At 35.1% G+C, this 14,226-nt stretch overlaps 1 pseudogene; it reads left to right on the forward strand.

Moving 5' to 3' along the window:
• The first annotated feature begins 12,515 nt into the window (after positions 1–12,515).
• LOC101132659 (protein tyrosine phosphatase type IVA 1-like) lies at positions 12,516–13,005 on the forward strand (annotated as a pseudogene).
• Positions 13,006–14,226: the final 1,221 nt, after the last annotated feature.

Genomic DNA, 14,226 nt, shown 5'->3' on the forward strand with positions numbered 1-14,226 from the left:
CTGTAATGAACTGATTCATTGCGGAAAAAAGAGAAAAATATTGTTGATAGGGTCATAATAGGAAAAACCAACTTCATGATGAATAAAAACATTTGGGATTTTTAAAGAAAGAGTATCAGTTTAAAGTTTCTTCATTCACTTTATTGAGTTGGTCAGAAAGTATTATTGAATTTTCTTCAAAATATCTCTAGTACTCATCACGTCTTTACTGTTTATACTTTAATTTTTTTTGATTTTCTCAAAGTTGTCAGGTTTTCCATAGGCACCATTGACACCTGACCCTTTCTACTCAATTCATCACTGATTCTACTTCAAGGCAAGCATAAACTCCTGAGCTACCATTGATCTTATCAAAACATACTTCTATGTGGGCATTATTGTCCTAACGTTTTTCTAAACTTGACAGAAGATTTTAAGCCTCCTTTCCTTTTACATTACCTCCATCTATGGACTGTACTCATATTTTACTGATCTCTAAAGATCCTCTTACATTACATGTTAATAACTTCAGCACAGAAGTCTTTTATACTCTGAAGCTTTTTTTAATCTTACATTCCAACATGTGTTTTCTCCTAAAAAAATACTTCACCCCAAATTCAATCAAAATAGGCCAGATGGTTTCAATGCATTTATGATTTCCCAGTATTTTTGTACCGTGCACAGCAGTGTCTGGGTGTGCTTTATAAAGTAAGTTTCTAATCTTTCTCTGCTCACTCTGTAGTAACCAATAGATGTTAAAGTATAATGTTACAGTCTATTTTCCATGCATATGCAAGATAGTAAATTACACTTGAGAAAATATACTTTCTTGAGAATTAGCTGGCTTCTTATTAACCAACTTCCTTTGTGTGGAAGGTATAAATCAATACTCCTCGTGACATACACTAGTGCATTAGAAGTCAGAATTGATGACTGGAGCAAGTGTGGATTTTTCAGTCATTGCATTGTAAATCTTTATCTAATCCTGAAGATATTTTTTCAGCCTACACTTATTTAAGTGACTATAAAAGTTATTAGGTGTAGTTACCATTAAACTCTTCAACAGTAGGTTATAAAAGTTTCCTATAACCAGTTTATGAAAAAACTTATGTTGCTGATACATACACAAAAGGCAAGCCTTGATAACCCATGAGAAATGACCAGTCTGTGTTGGGCAAAAATTGAAGCGTGGTAAAAGGGTAAGAGAATAATAAAAGCCCATGGATTGAATCCCATACTAGTTGCCTTGATGAATCAGTTATGTAGTAATGAGAAAAACACTACATTTCTCTGGTTCTGTTTCACTAATTGAAGAATGAATGAATTACAAAATGTAATTTCTAAGATTATTTCTCTTCTCAATATCTATCAAACCAGTAATTTTCCAGCTTTAAAACTGGAAATATGTTCAGGTGATGGAGAGTAATAACAGGTTTTAATTATAAATATTTTTGATTTTGCATACAAATCATAGTACCATTTTCAGTCCTAGATGATCAGAAGGAAAATGTTACCTTTTACATTCTCTGTTCATATTGCATTCAAAATTCTGTCATCTAGGTTGAGTAATACCAGACCTTCTGAAAAGCACACATTACAGGTTTGGTAATAGAAAATGGACTCTCTATATAAAATTGCCACTAATATCAAATGCAGATTTTTCAAAACATTTACCACTTGATGGCTTTCAAAACAATAATAAGAAAACAGAGATCAAGGGACGATTCATATAAAGCTTATCTCACTATTCACCTTTGATTTTCTAATTTGATTCCATTAGTAGAATCTATGCCTGTTTTTGGAAATCAATGTGATGGAAAAGTTGAAAAACATATCCATGGTGAAACACAAACACATGAAAAGCATCAGAGTTATTTATCAAACATGTGATCCAGAAGGTGTATAAGGTTAATTTTTTAGTTCTTATTTTTGCATAATCCTATGCTATTTCTTTTATTATTATTATTATTATACTTTAAGTTCTGGGGGCCATAGGCAGAATGTGAAGATTTGTTACATAGTTATACACATGCCATGGTGGTGTGCTGCACCCATCAACCCATTGTCTACATTAGTTATTTCTTCTAATGCTATCCCTCCCCCAGTCCCCACCCCTATAGGCGCCAGTGTGTGATGTTCCTCTCCCTGTGTCCATGTGTTCTCATTGTTCAACTCCCATTTATGAGTGAGAACATGTGGCGTTTGGTTTTCTGTTCTTGTGTTAGTTTGCTGAGAATGATGGTTTCCAGCTTCATCCATGTCCCTGCAAAGGACATGAACTCATCATTTTTTATGGCTGCATAGCATTCCATGGTATATATGTGACACATTTCCTTTATCCAGTCTATCATTGATGGGCATTTAGATTGGTTCCAAGTCTTTTATATTGTGAACAGTGCCGCAAGAAACATACACGTGCATGTGTCTTTATAGTAGAATGATTTATAATAATTTGGGTATATAGCCAGTAATGGGATTGCTGGGTCACATGGTGTTTCTAGTTCTAGATGCTTCAGGAATCGCCACACTGTCTTCCACAATGGTTGAACTAATTTACACTTCCATCAACAGTGTAAAAGCTTTCCTATTTCTCCACATCCTCTCCAGCAGCTGTTGTTTCCTGACTTTTTAATGATCATCATTCTAACTGGCATAAGATGTTATCTCACTGTGGTTTTGGTTTGCATTTCTCTAATGACCAGTGATGATGAGCCTTTTTTCATATGTATGTTGGCTGCATAAACATCTTCTTTTGAGAAGTGTCTGTTCATATCCTTTGCCCACTTTTTGATGGGGTTGTTTTTTTCTTGTAAATTTGTTTAAGTTCTTTGTAGATTCTGGATATTAGCTCTTTGTCAGATGGATAGATTGCAAAAATTTTGGCCCATTCTGTAGGTTGCCTGCTCACTCTGATGATAGTTTCTTTTGCTGTGCAGAAGCTCTTTAGTTTAATTAGGACTCATTTGTCTATTTTGGCTTTTGTTGCCATTGCTTTTGGTATTTTGGTCATGAAGTCTTTGCCCGTGCCTATGTCCTGAATGGTATTGCCTAGGTTTTCTTCTAGTGTTTTTATGGTTTTAGGTCTTATGTTTAAGTCTTTAATCCATCTTGAGTTAATTTTTGTATAAAGTGTAAGGAAGGGATCCAGTTTCAGTTTTCTGCATATGGCTAGCCAGTTTTCCCAACACCATTTATTAAATAGAGAATGCTTTCCCCATTGCTTGTTGTCAGGTTTGTCAAAGATCAGATGGTTGTATGTAGATGTTTGGTGTTATTTCTGAGGTCTCTGTTCTGATCCATTGGTCGGTCTCTCTGTTTTGGTACCAGTACCATGCTGTCTTGATTACTGTAGCCTTGTAATATAGTTTGAAGTCAAGTAGTATGGTGCCTCCAGCTTTGTTCTTTTTGCTTAGGATTGTCTTGCCTATGAGGGCTCTTGTTTGATTCCATATGAAATTTAAAGCAGTTTTATTTTTTTAATTTGGTGAAGAAAGTTGGTGTTAGCTTGGTGGGGATAGCATTGAATCTATAAATTATTTTGGGAAGTATGGCCATTTTCATGATATTGATTCTTCCTATCCATGAGCATGGAATGTTTTTCTGTTTATATGTGTCCTCTCTTATTTCGTTGAGCAGTGGTTTATAGTTCTGCTGAAAGAGGTCCTTCATATATAGATAGTTTGAGACAATCCCTTGTAAGTTGTATTCCTAGGTATTTTATTCTCTTTGTAGCAATTGTGAATGGGAATTCACTCATGATTTGGCTCTCTGTTTGCCTGTTATTGGTGTATAGGAATGCTTGTGATTTTTGCACATTGATTTTTTATCCTGTGACTTTGCTGAAGTTATTTATCAGCTTAAGGAGGTTTTGGGCTGAGACGATGGGGTTTTCTAAATATACAATCATGTCATCCACAAACAGAGACAATTTGACTTCCTCTTTTCCTAACTGAATACCCTTTATTTCTTTCTCTTGCCTGATCTCCCTGGCCAGGACTACCAACACTATGTTGAATAGGAGTGGTAAGAAAGGGCATCCTTGTCTTGTGCTGGTTTTCAAAGGGAATGCTTCCAGTTTTTGCCTATTCAATATGATATTGGCTGTGGGTTTGTCATAAATAGCTCTTATTATTTTGAGATACTTTCCATCAATACCTAGTTTATTGAGAGTTTTTAGCATGAAGCGCTGTTGAATTTTGTTGAAGGCTTTTTCTGCATCTATTGAGATAATCATATGGTTTTTGTCATTGGTTTTGTTTATGTGATAGATTATGTTTATTGATTTGCATATGTTGGACCAGCCTTGCATCCCAGGGATGAAGCTGACTTGATTGTGGTGGATAAGATTTTTGATGTGCTGCTGGATTCGGTTTGCCAGTATTTTATTGAGGATTTTTGCATCAACATTCACCATGGATATTGGCCTGACATATATATATATATATATATTGGTGTTTCTCTGCCAGATTTTGGAATCAGGATGATGCTGGCCTCATAAAATGAGTTAGGGAGGATTCCCTCTTTCTCTATATTTTGGATTAGTTTCAGAAGGAATGGTACCAGTTCCTCTTTGTACTTCTGGCAGGATTTGGCTGTGAATCTGTCTGGTCCTGGCCTTTTTTTGGTTTGTAGGCTATTAACTACTGCTTCAATTTCAGAACTTGCTATTAGTCTATTCAGGGATTTGACCTCTTCCTGGTTTAGTTTTGGGAGGGTTTATGTGTCCAGGAATTTATCCATTTATTCTAGATTTTCTAGTTTATTTGTGTAGAAATGTTTATAGTATTCTCTGAAGGTAGTTTGTATTTCTGTGGGATCGATGGTGATATCCCCTGTATTATTTTTATTGCATCTATTTGATTCTTCTCCCTTTTCTTCTTTATTAGTCTGGCTAGCAATCTATCTATTTTGTTGATCCTTTCAAAAAAACAGCTCCTGAATTCATTGATTTTTTGAAGGGATTTTCGTGTCTCTATCTCCTTCAGTTCTGCTCTGATCTTAGTTATTTCTTGTCTTCTGCTAGCTTTTGAATTTGTTTGCTCTTGCTTCTCTAGTCCTTTTAATTGTGATATTAGGGTGTCAATTTTAGATCTTTCCTGCTTTCTCTTGTGGGCACTTAGTGCTATAAATTTCCCTCTACACATTGGTTTAAATGTGTCCCGCAGATTCTGGTACCTTGTGTCTTTGTTCTCATTGATTTCAAAGAACATCTTTATTCCTGCCTTCATTTTGTTATTTACCCAGTAGTCATTCAGGAGCAGGTTGATCAGTTTCCATGTAGTCGTGCAGTTTTGTGTGAGTTTCTTACTCCTGAGTTCTAATTTGCACTGTGGTCTGAGAGACAGCTTGTTATGATTTCCTTTCTTTCGCATTTGCTGAGGAGTGTTTTACTTCCAATTATGTGGTCAATTTTAGCCTAATTGTGGTGTGGTGTTGATAAGAATGTATATTCTGTTGATTTGGGGTAGAGAGTTCTGTAGATGTCTATTAAGTCTGCTTGGTCCAGAGCTGAGTTCAAGTCCTGGATATCGTTGTTAATGTTCTGTCTTGTTGATCTGTCTAATATTGACAGTGGGGTGTTAAAGTCTTCCAGTATCATTGTGTGGAAGTCTACGTCTCTTTGAAGGTCTCTAAGAACTTGTGTTATGAATCTGGGTGCTCCTGTATTGGGTGCATATATATTTAGGATAGTTAGCTCTTCTTGTTGAATTGATCCCTTTACCATTATGTAATGCCCTTCTTTGTCTTTTCTGATCTTTGTTGCTTTAAAGTCTGTTTTATCAGAGATAGAATTGCAACCCATGCTTTTTATTTGCTTTCCCTTTGCTTGGTAAATCTTCCTCCATCAGTTTATTTTGAGCCTATATGTGTCTTTGCACGTGAGATTGGTTTCCTGAATACAGCACGCTGATGGGTTTTTGACTCTATCCAATTTGCCACTCTGTGTCTTTTAATTGGGGCATTTTGTCATTTACATTTAACGTTAATATTGTTATGTGTGAATTTGATCCTGTCGTTATGATGCTAGCTGGTTATTTTTCCCATTAGTTGATGCTGTTTCTTCACAGCGTCAATCGTCTTTATAATTCAGTATGTTTTTGTAGTGGATTGTACCGCTTGTTCCTTTCCATGTTTAGCGCTTCCTTCAGGAGCTCTTGTAAAGCAGGCCTGGTGGTGACAAAATCTCTGAGCATTTGCTTTTCTATAAAGGATTTTATTTGTCCTTCAAGCTTAGTTTGGCTAGATATGAAATTCTATCTAGGGTTGAAAATTCTGTTTTTTAAGAACGTCAACTATTGGCCCCACTCTCCTCTATCTTGCAGGGTTTCTGCCAAGAGATTTGCTGTTGATCTAATGGGCCTCCCTTTATGGGTAACCTGAACTTTCTCTCTGGCTGCCCTTTACATTTTTTCCTTCATTTCAACCTTGGTGAATCTGACAATTATGTGTCTTGGAGTTGCCCTTCTCGAGGAGTATCTTTGTAGCGTTCTCTGTATTTCCTGAATTTGAATGTTGGCCTGCCTTGCTAAGCTGGGGAAGTTCTCCTGGATAATATCCTGAAGAGTGTTTTCTAACTTGGTTCCATTCTCCCTGTCACTTTCAGGTACACCAATCAAACATAGATGTGGTCTTTTTACATAGTCCCATGTTTCTTGAAGGCTTTGTTTGTTTCTTTTCACTCTTTTTTCTCTAATCTTGTCTTCTCACTTTATTTTATTGAGTTGATTTTCAATATCTGATATCCTTTCTTCTGCTTGATCGATTCAGCTATGATATGTATGCTTCATGAAGTTCTCGTGCTGTGTTTTTCAGCTCCATCAGGTCATTTATGTTCTTCTCTAAACTGGTTATTCTAGTTTGCAATTCATCTAACATTTTTTCAATATTCTTAGCTTCCTTGCATTCCGTTAGAACATGCTCCTTAGCTCAGAGGAGTTTGTTATTCCCCACCTTCTGAAGCCTACGTTTGTCAATTCGTCAAACTCATTCTCCATCCAGTTTTGTTTCCTTGCTGGCGAGGAGTTGCGATCCTTTGGAGGAGAAGAGGCATTCTGGTTTTTGGAATTTTCAGCTTTTTTATTCTGGTTTCTCCCCATCTTTGTGGATTTATCTGCCTTTGGTCTTTGATGTTGGTGACCTTCAGATGGGGTATCTGAGTGGGTGTCTTTTTCGTTGATGTTGATACTATTCCTTTCTGTTTGTTAGTTTTCCTTCTAACAGTCTGGCCCCTCTGCTGCAGGTCTGCTGGAGTTTTCTGGTGGTCCACTCCAGATCCTGTTTGCCTGGGTGTCACCAGCAGAGTCTGCACAACAGCAAAGATTGCTGCCTGTTCCTTTCTTTGGAAGCTTCATCCCAGAGGGGGCACCCGCCAGATGCTGCCAGAGCTCTCCTGTATGAAGTGTCTGTCAGCTCTTATTCGGAGGTGTCTCCCAGTCAGGATACACGGGGGTCAGGGACCCACTTGAGGGGCCATTCTGTCCCTTATCAGAACTCTAATGCTGTGCTGGGAGACCCTCTGCTCTCTTCAGAGCTGTCAGGCAGGGATGTTTAAGTCTGCTGAAGCTGCGCCCACGGCCGCCCCTTCCCCCAGGTGCTCTGTCCCTGGGACTTATCTATAAGACCCTGACTGGGGCTGCTGCCTTTTTTTTCAGAGATGCCCTGCCCAGAGAGCAGGAATTTCATTCTTTATAAACAGATTTGTTTTATTAGAATCTTACTCAGAAGTTACTGGTCAGGCGCAGTGGCTCACACCTGTAATTCCAGCACTTTGGGAGGCCGAGGTAGGTGGATCACAAGGTCAGGAGATTGAGACCATCCTGGCTAACACGGTGAAACCCCGTTTCTACTAAAAATACAAAAAATTAGCCAGGCGTGGTGGCGGGTGCCTGTAGTCCCACCTACTCAGGAGGCTGAGGCAGGAGAGTATTGTGAACCTGGGAGGCAGAGCTTGCAGTGAGCCGGGATGGTGCCACTGCCCTCCAGCACTCCAGCCTGGGTGACAGAGTGAGACTCTCATCAAAAAAAAAAAAAAAAGAAAGAAGTTACTGTGAAAAGTTAAAATGGAAAGTGTTCCATAATTAAAGTTAGATTTTGTACATGAATTATTAAAAAATAATCCTTTCCAGAATATACTATTTTAAAAAACTATTTTAAAAATTTTACTTTTTTGCTTCTGGGCTTTAAAAACACATGTAACTTTTGTGATATTATATAGTTCCAAGAAATGTTGTTAATGATGTCTGTACTTTAAAAAGTCATATCCATGATACGAATGATTCTATTTTATAGCATTATGCAAATTTGTTTTATTTCCAAGCTTTCAGTCATTTTTTTCCCCAAAGCTAGCACCAAAGATTGCTTTGCAAGAATATCAAATCAAATTTCCACTCTCTGAAACATTTTGTGTGAGCTAGAAAACTTTCACATAAACAAGAAAATAATTAAGGCAGCAAAAGAGACCATTGTTCATGACCCAGGCCAAATCATAACATGACTACAACCAGATAATAAATGCTGCCATTTTCTAGTTTGGAATTTAATTTAATTATTATTATTATTTTTACAGAATCATGTCCGCTAATTATAATAGGTGGGATGATATGGACTTGAAAACAATCTCCCTTGACTTACTCGGGAGATACTTGTCTTGATTATTCCAAAAGTTCCCAGGCTCTAAGAATCAGTAAACCATAGTATTTTTCAATAAAAGCAGACATCTCTTTTGTGTTTTTTAAAATCCTGCATCCACTTAACAATAGTTAACAGCTATAGCACTGGTCAGTCTACCATTTTTGTTATTTCACCCAACCATTTGTTCGAGCTCCTAAAGTTTCTTCTGGGCTACACTTATTGAATAATAACATTGTGCAAAGTATTAGGCACCAAGTAATTAGTCTGTAAACATATGTAAGTCCTCACAGTGACAGGTAGAGCAAATTTAAAACGTTTGATTCAAATTAAAGGTTTATTCCATTTCTATTGCTATAAAATAAATGGCAGTAACAATAATAATATATATTCTATCATTAATAGAAGGGAGAAAGAGAAATTGTAGTGTAGTTGTGCACATTCAAGGTAAGAATAAATAAACTTTGAATTCCAAAGGTGAGAAAATCTTAATAGAAACACTCAATATTTATTATGTAGACACATATACACATAGACATACACACAAGCTATAGAATACACATATTCTATATAACTGTTCATGTATTTTGCCTAAGTATACAAAACTGTTTTCTTTTTGGACTCAACTTACTTTCATTTCACCAAAGATGCCAACACACCTCCTACTGCAGAGCTTTGTCATTTGTTGACACTTTGCCTACAATTCATTTTCCACTCATTTGCATCATCTCATTTTTATATGACTAGATAGATTCCATCTTTCATGATTCGAGGTAAGCATCATATCCTTAGGAAAGTCTTACCTGGCTAGCAATCTAGACACTTGTCCTTACTATTCAACATTTCAGCACAAGATTTGTTTTCTTCATAATATCTATTAAAGTAGATTATCATGTGTTTGTATTTTCACCTACAGAGTTGCTGTAGTCACTAATATATAGTCAGCATCTTGTACGGAATCTGTTACCTAGTAGGCTCTGAATAAGCATTAATTGTACAAACAAAAATGTTAATTGTGTATATATTATGTTATACATCACAGATGTGTAATAATTCTTTGTCATTTGGGGAGTGACAAGGGATTATTTGAGAAGAGCAGCAATTTAATTCACTGTAACATACTTTACTGATAAGTTTATAGGCCTTAATGAGTACAGTTTGCTATCTGCTTTTTCAGGAGTACTCAGTAAAGAATATTTAGAAGCAAAATAACTCCATAAAACATCTGTTCGTATCTTAGTGTTGTTCTACTCAGTGTTGATTGGCTTGTCCTTAATTCGTTGTGATCAGGCCTCATGCAGAGAACTGAGAACAAACAAAAATGAAATATATTTCATCAAGTCATGAGCAAGTTTTTACATATTTAATGAATAAAAATCCTACTTGTACATGTGTACTCAATTTTGTCAAAGTGAACTCAAGATTTGTCTTATTGAGCCTTACAAGTATAATAAAGAAAACTGTGACATTATCAAATTGATTTATTTTTTTCTCAGTTGCTTTTCTTAACTCTGCATTGAATTTTAATTGTTTAATTTGTGCAATTGGGAAAGATGTTGAATGTTAGGCAAATAATTTAAAAGTGGCCAAATCTGACATGTTCTTTTCCATTTATTTCATAATACTGGTAAAAATTACAATTAACGCCATTGCTTGTTATCATTATAAATTAATTTATTTTGTTATGATAGCCAAGTTAATAGCAAAATAATTGCAGAAATATTTTTAATCCAGTATGCTAATTATAGTTGTGAAGAATAACAAGTTTGCCCCAGAATATGTTCAAATTTTTAAGCATACATATCATCTAGCCATTTTATATCTGTATATATACTTTCCTATATTTATATACCACTATTCACACATTCTACAGCCATTTTTGTCAATATTATTTTTAAACAAGATCATAGCTCAGAGTTAAAATAAGGGGCATATTTAATAGAAATTATATTTTCCAAGGAAAACTCACCCTAAGAAAATTTGAATTAAATCTATTTATACAATATTATGTAAACATTTTTATAAAAAATACAAGAAAATGTTTTTAAAAAAGAAAAAAATTCAAACCAGTACACCACAAAATTAACTCAAAATTAATATTACTCAGACCCAGTTTCTGTATTACCCTACTGATTTAACAACATTTAACTCTTTTAATTTCAATTATGGGGTTTTTCAATGAAATTCTAAAAAAATTGTTTTATTTTTCCTTCTCGATTTATCAACTTTAGACTATTTCTATTTACTACTTGTGAAGGATGAGAAATTCTGCCTTGTGAGACTTCTTTTATCTTTCCAAACCTTTTATTAAATTATTTTTAGTTTTTCATATATTTATCCTCTAATTTTAAGTGATTTGCTTAAATCTGTATTTCTTATTTCTCTAAATAAAGACAGATTGGATCTCAGACTTCATAAGATGAAAAAAAATGCTAATACCCCTACTTTTAGCTACCCAAATTCTCCCTAATTCGACTTCTAACTTCAGATATTCAGACGACTAAAATCCATTGATAAGGTTTATCAAATTTACAGTTCCTACTGCAATAAAATTTTAAATATCTGTGTTTTGTAATATTTTGATTCTAAAATGGAAAACAAAGAGCATTTATATTATTAATGTAAATATTTTTTATTACAGAACACGACAGTGCATAGAGAAGAAAGGATAAGCATAAAGAAGAAGGTGTAATTTTCACACAGAAACTGCAAAATTTTAAAAAGAGTAATCTATTTTTAAGTTAAATATATTACATTTCATTGTGCTAAAACTCATGCTGCATTTGCATTTTCGTTCATTTGGATCACAACGTTTTGTGCAGCTCTTTTTTTAAAAAAAATTCTGATTCCTTTGACCTTTTCCTACTTGGCAGAAGCAGTATAAAATTTTCTCACACTACTGATGACATTATCCAGATTGTTTATCATAGTACTAAAAAAAGTTTTACATATTACTGATTGCTTTCTAAAGGGGCTTGCCCATTTGTTCTTGGAATATTTTTTCAACGGAAGCTCCTGCTTTCCGCTTTTCATCTTTTTAGAATTCCTTTCTCATTTTGCTAGAGCATATGTTCATTTTTTTTCCTACAAATAACAGATATGGTCACTGACACTATACTTTGTCTATCTGTAAATATATTTTTATTTCCTTTTGGTTTTAGCTTTGCTAGTTTATAACTGTGGGTTCAAAGTTATTACAGTCAAAATTCTGGAGATATTTCTCCATTGTTTTATTATATACCATCCAATATTGTTCTCGAGAAGTCTGACGTTCATATGCAACCTTCTGTTTGTCCATAGTGATTTGAAAATCTATTACATACGATTTTAAAAGAAGGAATTTGGGGCTCCCATCCCTCTGTGACAACCACCGCTGCCCCCTGCCTAGCAACCACCGCCACCGCCCTGGCCTGTGAGGACCGGCTGTATGATTAGGCCACAATCTTCAATGAGTAAACATATTCCTCAGTTTTGTGGTGTTCTCTGTCACACATGTATGAAATTTCTGAAGGCAGTGGAGATTACTACCAGGCACGGCATGACCTCTGTGCAGACAAATGAACTGTAAGGAACGCCCCATAAGAATGGTTATCCTGGACACAGAAGTGTTGAATTGAAACCCGCAGAGCATTTTACAAGAGTTCTTACCTAGATGGGGTAAACCCCAGTGCCCTTACTTTCTGTTAGACTCAGTATTACTGAATTGAAGAATTACTGCTTCTTGTTAGGAGGTTCATTTCATTTATTATTACTTACAACTTCATATTCAAAGCACTGAAAATTTCAAGTGGAGTATGTTGAAGTAGATTTCAGTTTCTTTGCATCATTTCTGTATCCAATTTTTAAAATACTTTCATAAACCTATTGAGTGTTTTTTTTAATTAAATTAAGATGGCTTGACTCCTGTGGAAGTCACACAAAAAAACATGAGATTTCTTATTACATACAATCAAACCAATGTGACCTTAAACAAATTTAGAGAGGAACTTAACAAGTATGGAGTTACCACAATAGTAAGAGTATGTGAAGCAATTTATGACACTACTCTTGTGGAGAAGAAGGTATCCATGTTCTCGATTGGCCTTTTGATGATGGTGCACCACCATCCAACTAGATTGTTGATGACTGGTTAAGTATTGTAAAAATTAAGTTTTGTGAAGAACCTGGTTGGTGTATTGCTATTCATTGCGTTGCAGGCCTTCAGAGAGCTCCAATACTTGTTGCTTAGCATTAATTGAAGGTGGAATGAAATATGAAGATGCAGTACAATTTATAAGACAAAACCAGAATGAAACATTTAACAGCAAGAAACTTTTGTAGTTGGAGAAGTATCCTCCAAAAATACAGCTGCTCTTCAAAGACTCCAAAGGTCATAGAAACAACTGTTGCATTCAGTAAAACTGGGGTGCCTCATGCTATTGCCTTGGAAGTGGAACTTGAGACGACCTTTTGTTATACATATTAGACAACATGTTGGCTTAGTGAATAAGTCTAATGAATCTTCCATAGTAGTATTGAAAGGCAGTCTTACCAGACCACAAGCTAGACAGATTTGACAATCTCTGTGTTTGGGTTACAGTCAAACTATTTGGACACTTGGCAAAAGATTTCAGGCTGTCAGTATTTAAAGTGTGCTTGTCATTCATACCAATTGACCTTTCCTGAAATCATGCATTATTGAGTTATGTCTTGTTTAAATCTATTCACATGCCAGAATCTTAACAATATACAAGAAATTTAAGGTTAGGTGCCAAAATACCCAGCACAATACTTGCATATTTTTAGTATCATATAGAACTAAAATCCCAAGGAATTATGAACACTCTAGGCCTTATGTGGTTTATTCCTTCAATCTTTTCAAACATTGAAAGTAGGGCCTACATGGTTATTTGCTTACTCACTTTATGTTTACACCTCCCACATCAGGTTTATTTAAACCCCGATTTTTTTTTTTTACCAAGTCTTACAGTGATTACTTAACATGTATCTATAAATCTTACTTTGTGCTGTTATGTAAAAACCTCCATTTTGAAAGTCTACATTATACAGAAGCATCTGTCTTTAATGTCTTCAGACAAAACAGCCTTACAGTTAATTTAATGTTTGCACTCTGAGATACAACTTAACAGGGAGGGCGGGAGAAAAGAATGGGAGGGGGCTATTAGTTATTTTTAGCAAAATATTGTCTTTGTCTTGTGCAGAACTTGTAGAATATGCTCTTTAGCTTAGTAAATATTTTTAAAGGTAGAGTTGCTTTGTTATTGTAGCTAAAACAATTATTCATAAAATTTCTGAAATTCTTATAATTTTTTCCATACTCATCAGAAGTTGTTTACTAACTTACTTTTGTTTGAATTGTGATTTTTTTCCCTTTTTTTCTTGACTTCTCCTGCGAAAAAAGAAGTGGGTTTCTGCTAATAAATTGAGCAAACATCTAATATTTTGTATGTCTTTTGAGCTGTGTAACTTAATATTTGGATACCTGATCATTTGTTTTACTATGTACTTGATAAATGGTGATGTGCATTAGTATTCGTTCAACTATATATTTATACTGTCTGGGGACATGTTTTATAGTTCTTTGGGAGAAATAATTTGTCAATGTGTAGCAACTTGTAA

Source organism: Gorilla gorilla, chromosome 4, assembly GCF_029281585.2.
Source record: "Gorilla gorilla gorilla isolate KB3781 chromosome 4, NHGRI_mGorGor1-v2.1_pri, whole genome shotgun sequence".
NCBI classification, from domain to species: domain Eukaryota; kingdom Metazoa; phylum Chordata; class Mammalia; order Primates; family Hominidae; genus Gorilla; species Gorilla gorilla.